This window comes from Serinus canaria, chromosome 1 (genome assembly GCF_022539315.1).
Source record: "Serinus canaria isolate serCan28SL12 chromosome 1, serCan2020, whole genome shotgun sequence".
Lineage (NCBI taxonomy): Eukaryota > Metazoa > Chordata > Aves > Passeriformes > Fringillidae > Serinus > Serinus canaria.
The window spans coordinates 29198262-29215896 of NC_066313.1; the positions used below are offsets into that span (position 1 = coordinate 29198262).

At 47.0% G+C, this 17635-nt stretch overlaps 1 protein-coding gene across 5 annotated transcripts in view; it reads left to right on the forward strand.

The window, feature by feature from the left end:
• The first annotated feature begins 2110 nt into the window (after positions 1-2110).
• The window catches only part of TSKU (tsukushi, small leucine rich proteoglycan), a 29600-nt gene continuing 14075 nt past the window's right edge, over positions 2111-17635 (forward strand). The window contains exons 1-2 of one of the 5 annotated variants that reach the window (XM_050974267.1): positions 2111-2134; positions 15833-15915. The gene's annotated coding sequence lies outside the window, so the exon portion shown is untranslated. Of the gene's footprint in view, positions 2135-12721; positions 13370-13710; positions 14129-14170; positions 15268-15324; positions 15447-15832; positions 15916-17635 lie in introns of those variants that run through there. The other 4 variants (XM_018908332.3, XM_009102695.4, XM_018908333.3 and 1 more) reach the window with 4 other exon arrangements.

Sequence of the window (17635 nt, forward strand, 5' to 3'; positions counted from 1 at the left end):
CCACACTGAATGTGATGAAAGATGGACAAAGATGCTCTCCTTGTCACAGTTCAACTCTTTCCTCCATACAGTGCTTTCAGGTGGGCTTCAGTTGTTCAGAAATGCCATCAGGGATTACTGGTCTTTGTGGTTTGCTGTGCACATTGAACCCTACAGTCTGGGATCCCAAGGAGTATCTGCTTGCCGGGATACCAGTTGGGGCTAGTAGAAAATTCCCTGTGAAATTCTTTGGGAATTAATAAAATCATAAAATGGTTTGACATGGAAACAAACCTTGAAAATCACCTAGTTCCAACCCCCCACCACTAGCACAGGTTGCTCAGAGCCCCATCCTGCCTGGACTTAAACATTTCCATGGATGAGGGAATTGCCCTGAACTTATTCATTTGCACCACACAAAAGGAGTACCAAAGACCACCATGCTGGCTTCATCTCATATGGCTTTGCAGTGGTTTAAATGACAAAACTAGAAGTAATGCAATGGTGATTTGGGTTTGGTCGTTTCTGGGAGAATTCTGCAATGAACTACTACAAATTTTTATTGAGTGTCGATATTTAATCAAAACTCTTGATGTTTTGGGATGGTAACAGGAGAAGGTTGATTTAAACCAATGACATCATTCTTTGAGGCAAGTGACCTCCCTGCTGCTCCTTGGTGAGGCACATAAATGTCTTTGTGGGCACATGAGGGTGCATCACAACCTGAGGAGGTTTGGTCTGCACAGTCAACAGGGCTGCAGAGGGATTCAGTTGCCTCTAAAATCCAGCACCTTTGTTTGGTTAGCTGGATGTGGACTACACTGGTGGGGTTGCTTAGGGGCTGAGCTAGTGCAAATGAAAACCGCAACAGCCTTTTGAGGAGGTATCGGGTGCCTGACACATCAGTGTGGTGCTGGGTGACATGATACAAGACCTGTAACTCCTGTGCACTAAGGGAGTGGCAGCTGTAGGACAGCAGGAAAGCCCGGCCAGCACCTCACATAGCACTGGATGGTTGTACCTGGGCAGCAACTGCATTTCTGTTCCCTGCTTTGGAAGCTCAGATGTACATCTCACATGCAAACACCTAATGCAGACAACATAAATGTAGTAGGTACCTCGACTTCAAACTCAATCCAATCATTTTATAGCCTTTTTGTTCACTGTTTTCTACCTCAGGATATTTTAATAAACATTTTGCCACATATCTTCAAAAGTGAGAAGAAGACAGGTTGCTCCTGTGCTAGAATACAGATGCTTAGTGTCTTCACATTTAGGTGATGGATGGCGATGACCCAAAATTTTCACATCAAATATTACTAAATAAAATGTAATATATTTGTTTAAGCAAAAAAAAAAAAAACAAAAAAAAACAAAAAAAAAACCCCCAAACTTAACAAAAACAAAACAAATCAAATCAAAACAGTTGTATCATCTGCTAAAGCAATTCACTTCAACATATCTGAATAGTGCATGTAAGTAGAGGAAACATCAGATTTTTAAGTCAAAACAATCAAAACTTCATTTGTTGAAGGTAAGATATGAAGGTGGCATTGATACTCATGCCAACAAGTCCTGCAAAGGATTGTGAGGCTTTCGCATATACTAGAGAGGCATAACCAGGTATCCATAACTTGTTGCAGGAAGAGATGGGCACCTGGACCCCCCTCTAACCCCAGACCAGTGAGCACCACAGCTAAGCATTACATCCACAGCTGCCGAACCAGACACCCTGGAAACACAGGTAATTTGGATATCATACTTATTTCTGGTTTTCTTTGCTTGTTTTTCTGTTTGTTTGTTTGTTTGTTTGTTTGTTTGTTTGTTTGTTTGTTTGTTTGTTTTTTCCAGATGAGCAATATTGCTTCTGTGAGCAAAAAGCGTGAGGATTTCTGCAAACAACAGGAAACTCATGCCTGACAGTATGATCACAGCAATATTTTCTGCAGCCTGCAGTGATCTCTGCCTGGCTGTGATTTGCTGTTTTGCACCAAAACAAGTTGCAGAGAAGCGAAAATATAAATTTTATCAATATGGTGTCTGAAACGAGGCCTCAGCTCATGTAGCAGTTGTGAAGGTGAAAGTTGGAAACATAGAGGAGGAAAACAGAAATAAGCAAAAGAACATGCTTGGCCATATGGGAGGAGCTGGACAGGTAAGAAGTTGAGGTTGTTGATGTGGAGTGCATAGTCTGGTCACTGGTGGCATTTGGGTCCCTCATGGATTTGCACAGGGTCACAAGCTGGTTACACAGTGAAACAGATGGACCACATGATTATCTGGAACAGGCACAACAGAGCCACTGCTGGATGTGAAAGTCTATAGCGATGCTGAAGGGCAGCAGCCATCATGAATTACTTATTGAAAAGATGACGGATGCATTAAAGCCCGAGGGAAAGACGGGTGACACTGGAGTTAAATATGATCCTGCAAAGTTAAAAGGCAAGTCATTGAGAGAGACAGAGGAGGTAATGCTTGGGGAGCATTTCAGGCCATTACTGCGGAGCGATAAAGAATTCTCAGCAGAGACCAGATGGGAAATATTTAAGGAAGCAATAGAGAACACAGTAGGGAACTTATTGGGAGGCCTAAGCAAACAAGGAGGAGCTGGACAAACATCAAAACAAAAGCATTAGAGGGAAAATGCAAACAGAGCCAAGGATTATGGGAGAGTGGAAACAAAAGCACAAAACAAAGCAGAGGAAAATTTCCAAAGGCGAGTAAACCCCTTTAGGTTATAGAGAAGCACCAGGAAAACAAGGTGCAAAATTGAAATGGAAGAAGACTGTGTCCAATGGGAACAACAGTGTGCCTGTGCTAAGAGCACCAAGAGGAATCCTCATGGCCTGGGAGAAAATTAAGAGAGGAGGTGGAGCCATGGAAAGAGCAATTGGCTGAACACTCTTATCACCATCCCTGGAGGGATTTAAAAGATGTGTAGATGTGGCTTTTAGTGATATGGTTCACTGAGCTTGGCAGTGTTGGGTTTAAATGGCCTCCATCACCTTAGAGGTCTTTTAGAGGTCTTTTCCAACTAAAGGATTCTATGATCTGCCTGGATACAATTATCCCAGACCAAGACTGGGAGTTTGGCTTGTAAGAAAAGAAAAGGCATCAGTTCTGAGCTGATGATATAGAAAGGGCTGTACAGCAGCCCTTCCATCCTTTTGGCAACATACGTTGCCACAGAGCTGTTAAAGATCACCCTACAACTAAGGAAAAGGAAAGAGTTCAAAACTGCTGCATGTTGCTGCCACCAGTGAAAGTGCAAAGGCATATATTAAAGCACAGTGGGGAAAGTCCAATGGAAGCAATTGAGGAATGGTTAAAGCAAATTTCATAGGAAGCAAGCAGTGAAAAATGCTGAAGTGTGGGAAAGGATTAGATTAAATATCCATGCTCTGACTACGAGTACAAAATGAATAAGGATGGTGATTAAAGGTGCTTTTGGCAATCTTTATTTTGCGAGACTCACCATGGAAAGAAAGAAAATCAGAAATCAGACATTTTCTAGCTATAAGCGTTGTAACTACAGTTGCTCTGTGGAGCAGTAAGAGTAGGGAGGAAGTTAAGTAATGGCCTCAAGAAGGCTGCTAAGGTTTCCTCATCTTCCCACATTGTGTAGCAACAACCCAAACTGAGATGAATCTCATGACAATGGGTGTTATGCCATTAAGATCTTTATCTTATGCAAATGACACCAAGCAATTACACAAGCTTGCAATAATTGCTGAAGTGGCTGCTGCAGGAGTTAAGGCAGCAGTTGGAGAGAGAAAAATGCAAGAAGGTAACTAAAAGATTAATTTGTATTTCTGAGGCAGGACATGCTCACCTGAGATCTCCCTCCAGAAGAGGCTTTTAAAGGCACATTCCTTTGCTATGCAGAAAATCACAGGCTCAGAGACTAAGGTGTCTTCATGGAGGTGTAGCAGCCTGAGATGCCTACAGCACTGCCCTGGGCAGCTGGATCACCGGCCCTCGGAGAAGCATGTATCAAACAGAGGGAACTGTGGATGTCTTTGGGCAAAAGCAGATGCAGAGCCATTTTAAGATTAATAAAGAAAAAAATGGAGAGGACTCAGGTCAAAAGAAGAGAAGGACCAAAGAGAAATTTGGAACAGCTTTAAAAAACCCTGGTCCCATCTAACTACTCATTCATCCAAATAATGCCTAAAAAATTAACCATTTGAACAACAGAGTCCAGTAGCCTCACCAAAGCACTCAGTGGGAGAAGGCTATAGGCAGACCCAACAGAAAATCACTGTATTATTCCAGGGAAAAGATAATCTGTCAAGACATCCAGCTTTGATGGCAATACAGCCTTGTCACAGCCGGCACAGACAAACAGGGTTTTAGATTAGCAGGAATAACAATCACAAGCCCCACCAGCACAGCAAAGTGGCACTTCAGGTGTCTACATGTCATTCACAGTGCTGCTTCCTGGAAACGGGCCTCCCAGTAAAACAGAGCTGCCTTATATTCCTCGGCTTTTATCTTGGGATAATTCAGACACTTCCACTACTGCCAGAAGGGAAATGCAGCTTTTCTCTCCTGTGGAGTCCACTCTTTGCTGTGCAGCTCCCTGGAACACTCTGAGTCATCAGTATGCTGCAGAGGAAAACAGGGGGCTTAGGATTTGGAATTTGGGATTTGGGTAGAGAGTGCTCCTGGGGAGCTTTGCTGCAGGCAGGAGGGCAGAGAGAGAGTAAAAGGAGATGAAACTGACCAAATAGGTAGGGTTTTGCTCACAGATACGAAATATGGTAATCCTCAAAAAATCAGCAAAATCTTCTGGGCCATTATATCTATGCCTTGCTTGCTTTATCCCACAATTTGAGACAGAAAACATCACATTTCCAGCTGTAAAACTTTTCTGACCCATCATATCCAGTTGTGTGTAACTTCATCTTTTGTTACAGAGGTAGCTTTCATCCTTCCGTGGCCAGTGTTTACATCCCCACACATTTTGGCAGAGCAACTCTGTCTTCATTCAGCTTTTCTCTTTGGCAAGAAAAGTCAAGACTCACACCTTTGACCTACACATCTACCTCTTGAGGTGGAGTGGATGAATAAAAGGAAGGCAACACACCAAGCTCAGTGCTCTGGAGGGAAAACAAGAGGACCATTGTTTGCTGCACCATGAAACCAGCTTCTCACAGCTGGACTTCCTCAGGTCACCCTTGTCAGGATTGATGTTAAGTCAGGTTGATGTCAGGGGCTTCAGCAAGCCCTTTCCCTCTACATCCTCTTCCCATCCAAAGATGTGTGTGCCTGTTCCTGCTCTTCACAGAAGGCACCATTGCTTCTTAATCCAGCTATCATGTCAGTGGGGGCTTCTGCTGCTCTTGTCTCTTGCAGCAAAATAAAGTCTATTTGTTGATGAGGGACTGCAAGGCTGGAGACAGGCTCTGGTAGCACCTAATGCCACCCCACACCATCAGTGCCACCCCTAATGCCTTCCTTCTGTGAGAAAGAGCAGCTTCTGAATTTATCATTAAATCTTGGGTTTTCTCTGAAGCTCATAGGATCATAGCAGGGGGTGGGTTGAAAGGCACCTTTAAGATCATCTTGCACCTTTAAGATCATCCTGTCCCCCCCTGCCATGTGGGGACACCTTCCACTGAATGGGGTTGCTTCAATTCCCATGGCATCTTGGCCTTAAACACTTTCAGGGGATGGGGCATCCACATCTTCTCTGGGCAGCCTTTGTCAGTGCCTCACCTCCCTCACCGTAACAAATTTCTTATGTAACGAATATCTAATCTAAACTCATCCTCGTTCAGTTTAAGGATGATGTAAATCTTCTAAGCATTGCTGACAACTGTCTGCTTGTTTCATTACAACCCCATCCTTGGGTTCACAAGGTTTCTGGTATTGATGAGCATACATTTTGGAGCATGAACAAACAGCCAATGGATCAATGTTCTCTGGGACAAACTTGCTGAGATGAAATACGGGCTTCATTTGTTAAACTTTAATGATTGACCTGCCTGGCAAAGCCAAGAATGCAATAACTCCCCTTTCTCTAGGAAAGTTTAGCTATCGGGTAATTACACTGTAAACTCAATGAAGGTTGTTCTTTAAAAGCATTTCCTTGCCACTCAGTTAAAAGTACCTGTAATTAAACCTCAGAGGAACACATCACAGATTTAAGGTCTGAGGTTTGAATGACAGTTTCCTGCAGCAGCTTCTTCCTGCATGGAGATGCCAACTCGTGGAGTCAGCATTTGTGTGTCCTTTGGGGAACGGGACAATCGGAGGAGACTGCAGCCTAAACAGAGTATCTATTAAAGCAGGGAAAGATGCATATGTCATCTTGTCTGAGATACATACCATGCTCGGTTACCATGGCAATGGACATTATAGGAAGCTTCAAGGGAGGGGAAGAGTGATTAGTGGACAGAAGAGGGGGAAGACTGTGCTGTGCCCTCTCAGAGTATTTTCATTAAGATTACAGGAAGCAGGATCTTGATATTAGACAGTAGGTGTTGGCACTCTTGTCCTAATCTAACTTTAAAAGTATGAGCGACAAGGGCATCCCTTGTTTCCCTCAGCAGGCAATTCCACCAGATGAAAGATTTTCACAGTATCTGGCCTCCTGTTGTCTCTATTTCCCATTCTATAGTGCTTAATCTTCTCAATTGACAAGCTGAAGCGTGCCAAATCAATATTTTCTTTTGAAATTTGGCTGTTCAAAGGCTAACTTCACCGAGTAATGATCTTGTGCTTTGGGCTAAAAACTTGCTTCGAAGGCTTCAGTGCACAGGTGAATTATTCCTTTCAAATAAAAAGAAAAAAATTCATAATCATTTTAGCTGAGACTAGAGAAAAGTAAAAGAATAGAAAAAATGCTGCCTTTTATTGGGACTGTAGTTATTTTTGTCCTTTAGCCTGGTTTGTGAATGAAATTATGCCTATGTGGTCTGTTGCCTAGTGTCTAAACATCAATATTTTTAAGCATGTTGGCCATTATCATCCACTTTCAAAAAATGGTCATTTTCACTCTCTGGGGGTAGGAAGTTCCTACAAGTTTCATTAATATCATCAACTAGGGAAAAGGAGAATTCAAGGCAAATTAAAGGAGAATTAAATTCAAATTAATCTATCTTGATGAGTCCCTTAATGGAAAGTCAATTTCCTATTCATCCTGCAAGGCAGCAGCCAACTAATCAGCCAGAAAACACCTACTGGTCCACCAGCCAATACTCAGGGCCCTACTAGCATGGCTGTAGGTTGCTCTTCCCTGACCAAAACTGTGGGGGACACTGGGAAAACTGCAGGATACAAATGTTCATGGGACCAGGAAACCAAGTTTCATTGCTCGTGCAGCAAGACAAATACGTCAGCAGCTTTCTCCAACAACAGCATTTAAAAAATAGTCATCTAAATCTCATATATAGTTTCCTTTTTTCCCCCACAACACGTGTTGCTGCAGGGCTTGTTCCAGCAATGGACTTGCACCCACACATTTAACAAAGGCCATGGGTGTTTCGTGAAACCCAAGATCCTCTAGATGTGAGGTCAATGGAGCTATAACAAATTCAAAATATTATGTGGGTTTAAGAGCTTTCTGGGATGAAAGCTGGACTTTGGAGACTTGAAGCAAAGAACTTCAAAGGTCTCTTCCAGCCCAAAGTTTTCTTTAAGTTTGGATCTTGAGATCTGTGTGTGTCTATAGTCTGTATGCACAGTACACAGCTCTTACCTATTCTCCTTGGTTCTCACCTTGCCAATGTAAATTAACTCTATTTTATAGACCAGAATTCTAGGGAATTTTCAAGTCTCTGTTTTTTTCTGGATAAAGGACCTCAACCCATGCAGCAATATCATCTTTGGGGATGAGATGTCCAAAGCATCTTGCAGCATCAAGTAGGGTGCAAATTCCCTGAATGCACCACTCAGACTCCTTCATCGTGGATTGGTGGATTAAATAGGGCCAGGCAGTCTGGATTTGACTTCAAAGATTTCCACCTTCTCAAAGGGATTTTGATTCTATCCATTTTATATGGGAAATAGAGACAAAGAAACCTCTGAGTATTTAGGATCTAAAGACATGGAACTGAATAAAAATCCCAAGAGGGTGTTAGAGAGATGCAAACAGCCCTTAAATTTACAGTCAGAATTTGATTTCTTGATATCAAATTGAAGCAATTACAAAAAACTGAGAAGAAAAACCAATATAAAAATCCCTGTGCTTTCTTTCTTTCTTTCCTTCCTTATGTGACCTTATGAACCTTCATGACTCCAGGTAGCATTCGACACAGCTGAGGATGTGACCTTTCAGTAGCAGAATGAACTCAATCTACCAATACCTTTACAGAAACAGGTCTTGAAAGCATGACAGGGTTTTTCCACTTGTTGGCCCCAGAGCTTAACCATGGATCACAGCAGAAAAATCTCAGAATACATTGATTTGAACCAAGCAAACCTAAATATTTATTAATTGAAGAGCTAAATATTGACTTCATGTCAAAGTGAAGTAAATATCTGCGAGGGGAGTCTCAACATTTATAAAAAAGAAACAAGAGTTCTAGTGAGCAGCTTGCTGGGAAACAACCACCCACTTCCAAGAGCAGCTAATACAAGCAGAAGGACAAAAGCCCAGACTTCTCTTGGGTGGACTATTTAGGCTCCACAATACCTGAAAAGAAGATGCTTGGGCACAGTGTGGGAATAAAACTATCATAAGTGCCCAAGCCTCCTCCACAGTCCATGGAGAGAGAAATCTAGTGCACAAGTTTAGAAATCTAGGCATGCAGTGACAGAACAAGAGGGGATGGCTTTAAGCTGAAAGAGGGTAGGTTTAGAATAAATATTAGGAAGAAATTCTTTACTGTGGTGAGGAACAGGCACAGTTTGCCCCAAGAAGCTTGACTGTCCCATGCCTGAAAATGTTCAAGGAGATGGAGAGGGCTGGCCTGACTTTCTGATGCTGAATTTTAATCAAAATGCACAAAAGAAAGTCCCTCAGCTCAAGGGAGTTAAAATCCATGGACCCCAGTAGCCAAAACAGTGTCAAATCCACCAGGCTATGGAGCAGCGGGGGTGAGGGAAAAGCAAGTGGATAAACAGGGAGGAAGAGGGTCTCTACTGTGCCTCTTGGTCAAGCTGAGACACCAGGCACTAAGGGCAGCACAATTCAAGAGGCCAGGCAGGAAGAATGAGTAAGAGGAACCTTGATCCTTTCCAACAGCCATGAAGCTTCTACCAAGAGGAGCTGGCTTCTGCCTCTTTTCCCAAATATGTGTATTTTTCCTACTGGCTCTTAATCAATACAGATATAATCAACATTATATCTGTTGGAGCAAAGAGGTGACAATTTTCCATACCAGTCCATTGGTCAATACAGACCAAGCAATTTGACTAGAGTTAATTACTGGTGAGGAGCTCACATCCACGGGACATGGTCCATTGACAAAGGGGGAGGATGGACCTACAGAAAAACCTGTAATTTTGACCAAGGCTCTACAATTAGAGCGCAAAGTGTGTCCAAAACTGCCACGCTCCTCTGAATGAAATAAAAACCACAGCTGCAAGTGGTTGTTGTTTAATTCTTACTTGTCACAGGAGTTTAAAAAGTCTTTGCTTCTAATTCTGAGTTACTACAGGACTCCCACAAGGACAGGAAACATTCCCAGGGCAGACAGGTAGACCTCCCTGTTTCATCTTTTCCCGCTGGGAACTGATGATGTTGTTTGCTGCTGATGTCAACAGTGTTTTGTTTAAACCTCTTGCAATAACTGAACTCTTTCACAAGTAATCCTGCTGGCTGCTGCTGTGGGTTCTTCCTTCTGAGAAATCACATCAATGGCAATCGAGCTTGGACAGCTTCCTAAGCCATCTTTTCCATCTCCACCACAAAGCAGGGAGTTCATGAGCAATCCCTCGCACAGCAGCCAGGGAAGGCTTTCCCCTCTGCAGGAGTACTTTCATGTGGGGGACAAGATCAGAGTAGGGGATTGCCAGCCACTGATCTGGCTTTGTGGCTTTTCCCAACAGTTTGGTGCATGAAAAACCTCTTTTCCTGGGATTGCATAATTACAGGAAGGGAAATGAGATCTCAGGGCGGGACTCAGAGATCATGAGGCAAAACTCCAACTCTAGCTCTTCTTACTAATCCAATTTATGTCATCCTCGTTCTCACTGTAACTTCTTTTCCCTGACAGGTCTATTAGGGCTCATTCAGGAGAAAGTCAGAGTGACTCAGACATCTTTCCTTTAGTGTAAGAATTCTCTGGATTTAACAAGCCCAACCAGCCATGAGGTTATCAGACATTGAGAAACAGAGAACTGAGCTGGTGCCTTCTGGGAACAGAAGATTTGAGGAAAGCTCAGCATGGTCCTGGAAGAACCCAACAGGGAGAAAATGTCCTATGGTCCCCAGACCTGCTAGGGTCTCTGCACCAGCTGTGCAGGAGGGCTCTTTGGAGAGACAAAACTGAAGTTCTCTTTCCATCTTTCACCCTCCCCTGGTGTCCCAGGCACTGAACTGTTCAAGACAGATGGGGATATTTGTCCAAAGACAGAACGGCTGGTTTTGCCTGGGAATGTTCAGTCCATGGCACTACACAATTCTGGGGAAATCCTGTTTTATCTTTACAAAAATATACTCTCATGTGGGAAAGAAATAGAAATAGTGATGGTGGGAAACAGGATCTTAAGACTAAATGTCCTCTAGAAATGGTCTGCTGGAGGGTGCTGGAGGGCTGCAAAGTTGCTCAGAGAGTCAGAGCTGCTGTGGAGACAGGCTGAGGGAGCTGGGCTTGCTAAATCTGGAGAAGAGAAGACTCCAAGGAGACTTTGGAGCACCTTCCAGTGCCTAAAGGGGCTACAAGAGAGCTGGAGAGGGACTTTTGACAAGGACTTGTAGTAATAGAACAAGGGGGAATGGCTTCCAACTGTCTGATGGGGGGAGGTTTAGGTTAGAATTTTGGAAGAAATTGTGAGGGTGGTGAGACACTGGTACAGTTGTTGTTTGAAGTAGCTAAGAATCAGATGGATGCATAAGTAACTTGATGTTGGCATGACACCAGGTCTAATCCCCATGCCCAGATCACCCAGAACTGCCAGCCCTGTCCTTGTTGTGACTTTGACCAACTCTATCAAACTGGGCCTGTATTATATCTACACATATATAATATATAGATATTATATATTAGCTGGATCTCAGCCAAAGGATTTCATTCCCAATTTCTTCAGCTTTGAACTAGCATTTTGCTTTACTGAGGCCAACTTTGACATGGCAAAGGCCTAGAATGAGGCATGGAAAAAAATGAACAAAATGGAAAATTAAACAAAAGTTTCCAGCTCAACAACTTCCCCTACCCAGAGCTATAAAAACTGCACAGAGTAAAGACCCTGCTGAATGGATCCTTACAAGAGGCTGTTCATGTCTGGAGATATGACTGTGACATTTACATGGAAAATCACAGCCCAGACTGGGGTGTTTTCCCATGGTTTTCCCCAAAAAGCATCCGGCCCAGCTGAGTCCTGAGTGCACATTTCCTCTCTCTGGCTCCCTGGGGCTGCTCCTTGGCAGAGCTCTCACAGTCTGATGGTGATTCCCGAAAAGCAGATCCTGAGATGGGCAGAATGAGCACATATCCTGGAAAAGCCACACTCGGAAATGTGGAGGGTGGAGAGGAACAACTGTGACATCTTCCTGATGCCCCCAGTACCTCCTGCCTCGAGCCTCAGCCCCCCTGACCAGAGCTGTGCTGGCTGGACAGGGAGGTCACCCAGCAAACCTTCATGCAGTGATGCTCTTGGAGAGAGCAGCTGAGCGGAGCAAAACCAAACCAAACCAGACCAAACCAAACCAAACCAAACCAAACCAAACCAAACCAAACCAAACCAAACCAAACCAAACCAAACCAAACCAAACCAAACCAAACCAAACCAAACCAAACCAAACTAAACCAACCAAACCAAACCCTTCTCACCGCTTTTTCATCACAAAGAGAAGCTAAACACAAATCTCAGCACCAGGCTTGCTTGAAGGTTGTGGTCTGAGCAAACCCTGATCATCAATATGGGGCAAGTGGGGTATTTTGGTGCTACTAAAAGCAAACAACAGGAATCCTGATTTTCTTAACTTAAACTTTTTAAGAAACAAGGGATCACACATCTTGAGACCTGGCACAGGCCAGTAATAGGCAAAGGGTGCAAGATGCTGAATATGAGAAGCTGCAGCCAGCCACAGGATATGTCCTCTGTGACCCATGGACCCTTGCAGTCCCTTTTGCCTTTTCCAGCGTCATGGCACCATGACATGAGGCACTCAACACCCTGCAATAAGCTCAGTCAGTTTGAGCCTGGTGCTAAAAATGCCAAGGTTGTGGGTTCAATCCCTGTATGGGCTATTCCCCCCAGAGCTGGACTTGATCCTTGTGAGCTCCTTCCAACTCAGAATATTCTATTAATCTGTGACTTCTGATTCTCTTTCCAGTATGACCATCATGACTAAAGCCACCACTGGGCCGCTGCATCTAATAGCCAAAAAATTCTGATGCAGGGCTGCTCATTCATAGCCCCAGGCACTGCTTATCCTCCAGTGATGGGGTTCAGACTCTCTGTTCCCCACACTGTGGATTAATAGCTGGTTTTGGGGTTTTTTGGGGGGGGAGAGGGTTGTGGGGTTTTTGTTTTGTTCTGGTTTGGTTTTGTTGTTGTTGTTGTTTTTCTTTATTTATTTCAAGGGTTGTACCATACAATTTGCAAGCCCCAGTCTCCTGCCTGCTGTCATCGCTCAAACTTGGTTGCTCAGTTGGTGCTGCCTTGTCCTGCCTGCACCCTGGGGTGCCAGAGCTGACTTTGGCACTAAAGGCTGGAAAACTGAATGAAGGCAGTGCCCAGGAATAGAAGTCAAACTCACGTATGCAAATACAGACCTGCAGAGGTCAGAGCTGGAAACACGATTGTGCTGAAAGGGCAACTCCGGTGTGATCCCCAAGAAAGCAAAGGAACGGCAAGGAATTTTAGCCAAGGGGGATGCAAGGCAGCAGGAAGGGGGACTGTGTGCGTGTGCAGAGCTGTCTCGACACCTCCCCTCGCCTCTTCCCCTGTTAAGGGGGGTCTGCCAGCTCAGGAGTGGCACAGTCTAGCACAAGTCCTGCCTCCTGCCTCCTTCCTCCTCCTCCTTCTCCTCCTCCTCCTCCTCCCAGATGTTCCCTTGTGTGCAGCCATCTGTTGAGCTCCCTCCTCCCTCCTCCTGCGGGGAAGGGGGCAGCCAGCTTGCCCGGCCAGCTGCACGCCTTGCAAGGGAAGGAGGAGGGAGAAGGAGGAGAGCAGAAGGGGACAGCCGGCCCCGAGCCCTGCTGCTGCCGGCTCCCGGCGGCGCCCGCTCCCGCCGTGGGAACCGGCCCGGAGCTGGGAACCGACCCCGGCCCCGGTGAGTGCCCCCCTCTGCCCCCACCCCCTCCCTGAGCCCGCATCCCCTCCCTGACCCCACTCCTTCCTTGCGCCCTCCATCCCCTCCCTGGCCCCTGCACACTTCTCTGCACCCCCTTCCAAACTTCCCCGCGTGTGCAGAAGCGCGGGGCTCATTTTTGGGCGGGGGGAAGCTGTACCGCGATGGGCTGAGCCCTCCCTGCCGCCTCCCCGGGGATGCGCAGGGCCAGCCCCGGGGGTCCCTGCTGCGGAGCCCTCCCCAGCCTCGGAGTGCGGAAACTTTTTTCGGTGTGATGAGATTTTCCTCGCGAGGGGGTCCAGAGGCCGGGGGTGCAGGGTAGGGGGAAGGACAGAGGTCTCGGGTGGAAGCAAACTACTTTTTTCCCCACCTCTGGTTTTTCCAGAGGGGGAGCTTTGCCGTGCAGTGGGCGCGTACAAGCCCCCAGCCCGGCTGCCCTCCCGGGATGAAGCGTCTCCAGCTGGAATCCCTTCACTTCTCCTTCCCCCAGTGGAATGGTGGTTTCTAGAGGTCTCGGGATCGCCACGGCTGCAGAGTAATCCGAGCAGCAGCTGGAGGCTCCGCACTGCCTCCCCTGCCCGGCTTCGGGGCTTTGATTTCACACAGGGCTCCCTGTCTCCCCTCCTCTCCCTCCTCCTCCTCCTCCTCTCCGGGCCCTCCCCTCAACTCTCGGGAGCGAAGAGAAGCTTTTTGGTGGGTTTCTGGTGCTGGGAGGCTCGCAGGGTCTGGAGCTTATTCAAGGTAAGGAGAGAAAGGAGAAGGAAAGGAAAGCTTAGAGGGGTCGGCTGGATGGGATGTAGAAGCTGGAAGGCGCAGAGGGGGGGTCCTTTCTCCCCGGATTGTATTGATAAAGGCATGGCAAAGGCATTCCTTTCTGGGAATTTCTCATCTGTGAGTGGATTAAGCTGACGGGGAAGGTGTGTTTGGGAAGGGGAGAGATGAAGCAGAGCAAGATTTATTCATTCTCTCATTGAAGGGAAAAAAAAAAAAAAGGAAGGAAGAAAGAAAGAAAGAATGAAAGGAGCTGCTGGGTGTGACTGCTGAAGCGGAGGTCGGAAAGCACGGGGCTCCCCTGATAGTGCACACACCCTGTAAACTTTCAAGCAGCTCCCAGGAAACTTATTATTAATGCTGCAGTCATTAAAAGGCGCAGCCCACGGCAGATTCATTAGCTCAGTAAACCACAACACGTGCCAAGCTCTCTGGAAACAAAAGGGTCTGTCAACTTCATTCCGCTGGCTTGGGATTTGGGGAGCCTGCGAGGAGAGCGGTGCGGATGGAGCTGGTGGCTTTTGTCGCGGGGAAGTGGCATCGCCTCCGCTAGCCGACGCTCGCCAGCCCGGTTCGCGAATGCAATTCCGTGGCAGCGGAGGCATTGGAGCACGGCTGCAAGGAAAGCACAGCGAACCCTGCTGAGCTCACGGTGCTCGTCGCGGCAGTGGGACGAGCAGTGCCCCGGTCTCCCGAACGGAAAGCTTTCCCCGTGTGCCTGCCGTGATAAATCAGCCGCCGTCCGCCTGAATAACAGCATTCACTGAAGTTACAGTAGGAAACTTGTCTGGCTGGACACTGTGCCATTGCTCTGCGGAGAGCAGCCGGGGCCGATCGCTGGCGTTGCGCTGAAATATCGCATTGATTGCCGCTCCGAAGCTCGGCCGGCAGCACCGGGCTATTGCAGCGGCGAGGAGCAGGGAGAAGAACACCGGAGCCGGGGAAAGGCAGGGCTCGACCATCTCGCCGATCTCTCCGGGAGCAAGAAGCACGCTGGATGTGTTAGATGCTGAAAGGAGCGGAGGAAGCTGGCACGTCCCTGGGAGGATTTGCAGACTGAACTTGGCCGGGGGCTCGCTGTGGGCAGCCAGGCGCTCCCAGCACAGCGGGTCAGTGCGTGCCATCGCCCTGGCAAAGCGGGGCCTGGCTCTGGTCCCAGCGTGACCCGATGGAGGCACTCCCAGCCCCTGGCCCGGAGAGGACGGGGAGGTGCCTGCTCACATGCGGGTTATAAATGGCCCGAGGGGGAGCTGCCACTTCCCTGCTCCAGAGGCGGCGGGTGCGCGGGGTGAGCGGAGCCTGACGCCGGGGCAGGCAGGAGGCTGGGGGGCAGCGCTCGGACGGGCTTTGCCTTGCGGCGTCCTGGAGCAGGGCAGACGTTGCTGATTTGTGAATGAATTTGAGCAGCTGCTGTCAGAGGCAGTGGGGAGCAATAACAGAATGCCTGGAGGGAGCGAGGACGTGACAGACATCCCAGGGGACATTAATTTCTGATGACAGGCTGGACTGGCAGGAAGGGCTGCAGGGTTGGGATTAGGGTCTCCTGCACCCCTATTCTTTACAACTAAGTGCAAGGAACAAACCAGCATTGAATGGATGAGAGGAAATTGGAAAAAGAGGAAAAAAAATGCAGAAGTTTTTAGGGATTTTGTGGATTTTTTTTTTTTAATATAGGGAAAAGCATCCTGTCCTCCCTCAGACAGCCACACAGTGAGCAGCAGTGTCACCCCTGTGCAAGACTGAGCTGGGAATAAAAGGTGAGCCACCGTCTTCCAGAGGTTTAGAGTTTTCCCTCCATCCCTAACTGCTTTTTTTTACCCTCTTTCAGTCTCTCCTCCTTCCTCCTCCTCCTTCTCCTCTTTTGTTAGCTGGTTGGTGGGGAGAAGCAGAGTCTGGAGGGTGGGATGAGACAAGGCATCCTTGTCCGGCAGCCCTCCTGACCCCTGGCACCCCCAGGCTCTGCACGGTAGCTGCAGCACTGGCTGCCTTGGCAGGCTATCAAAAGAAACTTCCAAACACGGAGATGTTGAGGGCTGGGAAGAGATAAAGGCTGGCTTGAGCAAGCTGTTTCTTGTCTTAAGACTTGGCACCTGGACCTATCGAGGCAAATGAATGAATGGCTCAGCCATTCATTACAAGGAAATCTTGATATTTAAATTTTTATTGCAATTTTTTTTTGGGGGGGAGGAGTGTGTAATTTCCTGGGAGTTTCTATTGTGTTCATGGTGTGCAGCAGAGGGGGAAGGAAATATGTGCTCTGAGAATCGCCCCAGCCTTCCCGTCTGCTTGCAGACACTGCACGAGATTAAACCATCCTGGCTGTCTTAGCATGGGACATTCCTGAGTTGCATTAACCAGGCTGGAAATCTCCTGTCAGAGCAGTGGCAAACTGGAAAAAAGCACTTTATCTTCAGCATAGCAGACAGAGGGCCACGTGCTGTGTGTAATGTCTGAGTGCCGGTGTCTGCAGGGTTTCTTTTCCTTCCCCTTTCTCCCTTCCCCATTCTTTTTTGCAGTCTCTGTCTCTGTGATGGTGATTCCTCTCTTTTTCCCCTGATTCTTGCCAGCAGCTCAAACCCAGGGGTGGGGAGAGAAATCACGTAATGGTTTGGGTTGGACCCTAAAGATCATCCAGTTTCAACACCCTGGCTATGGGCAGGGACACTTTCCACTAGACCAGCTTATTCAAAGCCCCATCCAATCTGGCCTTGAACACTTTCAGGGATAGGGACTGTATTTTCTAGGATTTAAGGAATTTTTTAATTTTTTTTTTTTTTTACTTTGAATACGATAATCCTCCTCAGAAAAAATTGAGACTCAAACTCCTGTTGTGACTGATGGGTCAAACCAGATGTGATTCCTCAACCCCGTTGTGTCAGAGGTGACATATGTGCATGGGGCTTGTGTCACCTGTCTCCAGGTGGGGCAGGACATATCCCTGACCCCAAAAGTGCCTGTTTTCCTCCCATCCTTGAGAAGGATATGTCTGTAGCAGTTGGCATGGTGAGGCCAAACTTCACAGAGCAGGACTGGGGAGATCCTTTCTCCAGAGCACTTTAATCCCACTGCAAAAGTTCAGTTTGTATCTGTCCAGGACCACAGCATTGCAACTTCTTGCAAGTGATCTCCAATTCAAAGAATAATTGGATCATAGGGTAACTGAACCTGGCCAGTCTCATCCATCCCCTTCCCTCTCCCCTGGTCTGGCTGCCTATTCTGCAGAGGGAAAAGCAGGGATGCTGTCCCTAGAGTGTCCAGGAAGGCAGGAGCTGATCATGGTGCCCAGGGACTGTGGTGAAATTTGTCTGGGCCAGTTACAGCAGTGGCAGTGTTGGCTGGGGACTTCTGTGTGGGGTGAGAACCACAGGCCTTTTGCTCCCTTCCCAGTTAAACTGGTGGGAATTAAACCTGGGGATGGGAATGAGAGAACACCTCTCAGACCTAGTACTAGTCATCCTTAAAGTGTCAGGAGGGAAA